The sequence below is a fragment of the Ranitomeya variabilis genome, chromosome 1 (genome assembly GCF_051348905.1).
Source record: "Ranitomeya variabilis isolate aRanVar5 chromosome 1, aRanVar5.hap1, whole genome shotgun sequence".
Lineage (NCBI taxonomy): Eukaryota > Metazoa > Chordata > Amphibia > Anura > Dendrobatidae > Ranitomeya > Ranitomeya variabilis.
In genome coordinates, this window is record NC_135232.1 from 356,685,800 (window position 1) to 356,691,746 (window position 5,947).

Here is a 5,947-nt window from a genome sequence, read left to right on the forward strand (position 1 = left end):
CTGTAATGTCTGTATTCTCTTTTGCTTCCTCCCCTAACCAGGAGCTGTGGTATGATCAGACCATGTTCTAGTATGCATATTGCCTCTTCAGAGAAAAAGAGGACTTGTCTATAGCGCCACCTATTGGAAGCATATGGTCAGAAAGCCATTACACAGCACACAACAGGGACACATTTATAAGATTATCCCGGCACAGGAGCATTTTACTTAAACACATACAATTGTGAAACTTATTATTCCAAGATATATTAATTAAAATGTTCTTTTAAATTACAGTGGGGAATATACACTCACTGGCCACTTTATTAGGTACACCTGTCCAACTTCTTGTTAACACTTAATTTCTAATCAGCCAATCACATGGCGGCAACTCAGTGCATTTAGGCATGTAGACATGGTCAAGACAATCTCCTGCAGTTCAAACCGAGCATCAGTATGGGGAAGAAAGGTGATTTGAGTGCCTTTGAACGTGGCATGGTTGTTGGTGCCAGAAGGGCTGGTCTGAGTATTTCAGAAACTGCTGATCTACTGGGATTTTCACGCACAACCATCTCTAGGGTTTACAGAGAATGGCCCGAAAAAGAAAAAAAATCCAGTGAGCGGCAGTTCTGTGGGCGGAAATGCCTTGTTGATGCCAGAGGTCAGAGGAGAATGGGCAGACTGGTTCGAGCTGATAGAAAGGCAACAGTGACTCAAATCGCCACCCGTTACAACCAAGGTAGGCCTAAGAGCATCTCTGAACGCACAGTGCGTCGAACTTTGAGGCAGATGGGCTACAGCAGCAGAAGACCACACCGGGTACCACTCCTTTCAGCTAAGAACAGGAAACTGAGGCTACAATTTGCACAAGCTCATCGAAATTGGACAGTAGAAGATTGGAAAAACGTTGCTTGGTCTGATGAGTCTCGATTTCTGCTGCAACATTCGGATGGTAGGGTCAAAATTTGGCGTAAACAACATGAAAGCATGGATCCATCCTGCCTTGTATGGAGCATCTTTGGGATGTGCAGCCGACAAATCTGCGGCAACTGTGTGATGCCATCATGTCAATATGGACCAAAATCTCTGAGGAATGCTTCCAGCACCTTGTTGAATCTATGCCACGAAGAATTGAGGCAGTTCTGAAGGCAAAAGGGGTCCAACCCGTTACTAGCATGGTGTACCTAATAAAGTGGCCGGTGAGTGTATATTATAGTATGTAAAACATGATGTTAAAAACACATTACAAATGGATTGCATATGGACAAATATCACACACTCGCATTGCACTAGCATGATATACAGTTAGGTCCATATATATTTGGACAGAGACAACATTTTTCTAATTTTGGTTATAGACATTACCACAATGAATTTTAAACAAAACAATTCAGATGCAGTTGAAGTTCAGACTTTCAGCTTTCATTTGAGGGTATCCACATTAAAACTGGATGAAGGGTTTAGGAGTTTCAGCTCCTTAACATGTGCCACCCTGTTTTTAAAGGGACCAAAAGTAATTGGACAATTGACTCCAAGGCTGTTTCATGGACAGGTGTGGGCAATCCCTTCGTTATGTCATTCTCAATTAAACAGATAAAAGGCCTGGAGTTGATTTGAGGTGTGGTGCTTGCATTTAGAAGGTTTTGCTGTGAAGTAAACATGCGGTCAAAGGAGCTCTCCATGCAGGTGAAACAAGCCATCCTTAAGCTGCGAAAACAGAAAAAACCCATCCGAGATATTGCTACAATATTAGGAGTGGCAAAATCTACAGTTTGGTACATCCTGAGAAAGAAAGAAAGCACTGGTGAACTCATCAATGCAAAAAGACCTGGGCGCCCACGGAAGTCAACAGTGGTGGATGATCGCAGAATAATCTCCATGGTGAAGAGAAACCCCTTCACAACAGCCAACCAAGTGAGCAACACTCTCCAGGAGGTCGGCGTATCAATATCCAAATCTACCATAAAGAGAAGACTGCATGAAACTAAATACAGAGGGTTCACTGCACGGTGCAAGCCACTCATAAGCATCAAGAATAAAAAGGCTAGACTGGACTTTGCTAAAAAACATCTAAAAAAGCCAGCACAGTTCTGGAAGAACATTCTTTGGACAGATGAAACCAAGATCAACCTCTACCAGAATGATGGAAAGAGAACAGTATGGCGAAGGCATGGTACAGCTCATGATCCAAAGCATACCACATCATCTGTAAAAACACGGCGGAGGCAGTGTGATGGCTTGGGCATGCATGGCTGCCAGTGGCACTGGGTCACTAGTGTTTATTGATGATGTGACACAGGACAGAAGCAGCCGAATGACTTCTGAGGTATTCAGAGCCGCCATACTATGTGCTCAGATCCAGCCAAATGCAGCAAAACTGATTGGTTGTCATTTCATACTACAGATGGACAATGACCCAAAACATAAAGCTAAAGCAACCCAGGAGTTTATTAAAGCAAAGAAGTGGAATATTCTTGAATGGCCAAGTCAGTCACCTGATCTCAACCCAATTGAGCAGCATTTCACTTGTTAAAGACTAAACTTCAGACAGAAAGGCCCACAAACAAACAGCAACTGAAACCACCGCAGTGAAGGCCTGGCAGAGCATCAAAAAGGAGGAAACACAGCGCCTGGTGATGTCCATGAGTTCAAGACTTCAGGCAGTCATTGCCAACAAAGGGTTTTCAACCAAGTACTAAAAATGAACATTTTATTTACAATTATTGAATCTGTCCAATTACTTTTGGTCCCTTTAAAAACAGGGTGGCACATGTTAAGGAGCTGAAACTCCTAAACCCTTCATCCAATTTTAATGTGGATACCCTAAAATGAAAGCTGAAAGTCTGAACTTCAACTGCATCTGAATTGTTTTGTTTAAAATTCATTGTGGTAATGTCTATAACCAAAATTAGAAAAATGTTTTCTCTGTCCAAATATATATGGACCTAACTGTACGCAGAGACATACACATACACTCATCCAACTTTTTGGGATGAAAATTGGAGTGATTTGTAGTACGCTAAAGTGCGAGAACCCTTGGAATACCTTTGTCTTTTTTGAGGCATAATAGTATTGACATTGATTTTTCTGGCTAACACAGTACAACAATATAATTTTTTAATGTACATAATATTTGACTGTACATAAACAATTGTTCCATCACATGTCATGCAATACTAGGAGGGAATCGGGTGCTGCCCAGTGGAACCATGCATAGGCACATGGATTGCCTGAGGGTCTGTATTGTGATAACCAGTTTCTCAGAAAAAGTCCCATATTTCCCAGAAGAGATGGCAAATCATCCGCCACCTAAACCTCACAGAAACCAGCTTTGGAATCTAATCAGAGGGAAAGTAGGTGGAGGTGTCATGTGTATGGTCAGGAGTGGTCTCCAAAAAGGGCCAGGGATATCTGTAAACATATGTATCTCCCAGAAGGTCAGCTCTGAAAGTTACCAGGTATGAACATGATGCTACAGGGACTCAATGTTCCTTTGCACAAGCTCAGTCTAAGCTGAAGACCTCACTGTTTTCTATCTCTCACTATGTTCAAGTCTCTAGCAGAGTTCTTACTTTAACCTTCTGCCTTAGCAGAGAATAAATCATTCTATACTTAGAAGACAACACAATGTCAGTCAAGGGATGTTCTTGTAAAAAAAATCTATTACTTTAGAAGAGATACATCATACACAAATATATTGTGTAAAGTGGCGTTCTCCTTAAATGTTGACATTCTGACTTACTACGTGTTTAATTATTTCGTCAATCATGTAAGTGTTTTGGAACATGACACACATAAATCACTGAAATCAGATGACTGACAGGTATGACTCTTCCCCTTGTCCGGAATTCGTCTCCCACTCATCTAGAACAGATGTCAATGTTTGTCTGTGTAAACTGTTATAGCGTGCACCTCCTCTGTCTTTTCGGATTGAGGCCAATCAATAACATGACCTTAAGCTGACTGTCCCTGACTTGTGACACCACCGTGTTGATTTCTCTCCGGAGAAATCTGTGTATTCCATTTTAAAGCCACTGTAGGTAGACAAACAGTTCCACCTAAGTGCAAGATGCTTCTCACAAATACCTGCCATGAGACAGACTATTTCACAGCGACATGCTGTAATTTGTGAGCGTTGGTGTAGCAGTTAAGTGATATTATGTCAAATTATTTACTGCTGTTTCACATTTAGTTAAATGCACCACGAAGGTTGATAAGCCTGTGAGACTGTCAGCATGACCTTATTCTTCATATTCTTAGCTTTTAATAATGCTAATGTTTGGGTTTTATCTCTGTAGTAAGATGGACGTGCTAACACCTACATACGCCAGGGGGGAAAACCAATTATTAACAAATTGAAGAAGACTATATGGGAATCAGTTAATCATTAGAAGTCCATTAGCAGGTGACTGGGAGTTAAGTCATTGACCTTTACCAAAACATGGAGGCGTTTAATCTGTTTGTGTAAAATGTGTTTTATGAAATATGGCCTCCTAGCAAAAGAAGCAGTGCCATGTAATGTTGGTTCATTGTTATCCCTGCAGAATCAAATATTATGCTATGCTTTTTAATGGATGGCCAAACTCTTCCGAACTCCTCCTAAGGCCTCATTTAGATGAGCATATGCATAATATGCACATGTACATAATAGATATGTACTCATCTAGTAAAAACCAACCATTTTTCATCCGTGTTGCCATCCATATGCCATCAGCATGTGGAGCGCTCCCATGGGCCATGGGGTACCCGGTACCGGGTCCAGTGTTCACAGGGGGATGTCACCTGGTGGTTGACCCGGTCCATGGCCCAGAGGTGTCCAATAAAAAGGAAAAGGTCTTTAAAGGGATAAGGCTTGTGTTCATGACGCCACCTGTGGTATTCGGTCAGGGTGACCGACGCTGCTTTAAGGGGTCCGCTGGGGTGATGGTATGGCAGCTATATGGTATACCTTCCCACAGGTGAAGTATGTCCCCAGGGCTTCCCGGTGTGTAGATGGTGGATGGTGAGAGGCGCAAAGAAGAACGAGGACACAAGGTTGCAATTTCTCTACCTTTACTGAAGACTTCAGCATCCATAGTCCAGGGCACCAGGCAGAGTCCGGCCGGTTTAGAGGCAAGTCCAGAGTCCCCTTGTCCAGGTGGAAATCAGTAGCCTTCCCTTGCGCTGCAGAGTTGTTGTTCCTTACTGCCTAAGGCTTCACATAAGGTCCTCACAGATGTAATGTCTTTCTCTCTCCCCCATATAGGATAGGACAAACCCGTATGACTGGTGGCTTGAGGCTGTTTATAGGGACTAGCACGCTCCGGGTGTAGGGCGGACAGGTAACTTGCAATTAGCTGTCCTGCCGGTCTCTGGAGCTAGGCATAAAGATCCTTACTCCCTTGTGTTCCAGCTACTGGGCTTCTGTGCCTCAGAAGGAGGCAGCCTGTGTAGGGCTGGTCCCCTTCTGGTATCCACTCCTTTGCTACGACTTCCTTCATGCTCACTGCGATACAGTTATCCTTCTGAATGTCTCTTTCTAGGAGCTGCAGCTCTGAGGGCATGCACAGCTCCATGTCCTTTCTCCTTCGTTCACTGACAGGATCCCACCCCTGTCAGGGACCAACTAACTGAGCTGAGCTCAGCCAGCAACTAACTAACTTTCCCTACCGTCAACCAGTTTTACCGATAAGGCTAGTGACCTAATAAATAGGAGCAAGTGCTCCCCCTGGTGGCCTGGAGTGTGAAATGTGTTGCATGTTTGTGATACCTGGATGAAGTTATCCTTCTTTGACTCCAAACGTAATATCACTCTCCCTGAGAGGAAAGCAACATTACTGTGATGACCAGGACCCTGAGGCGCCACACATGTCATGCATATATCAGTTTTTTATTTTCACATGTCCTCCATACAGGATTTATTTTATATATCAACATTTTAAAATATATTACTAGGCCACATACAGTTTTCCATCTTATTAATTATAAT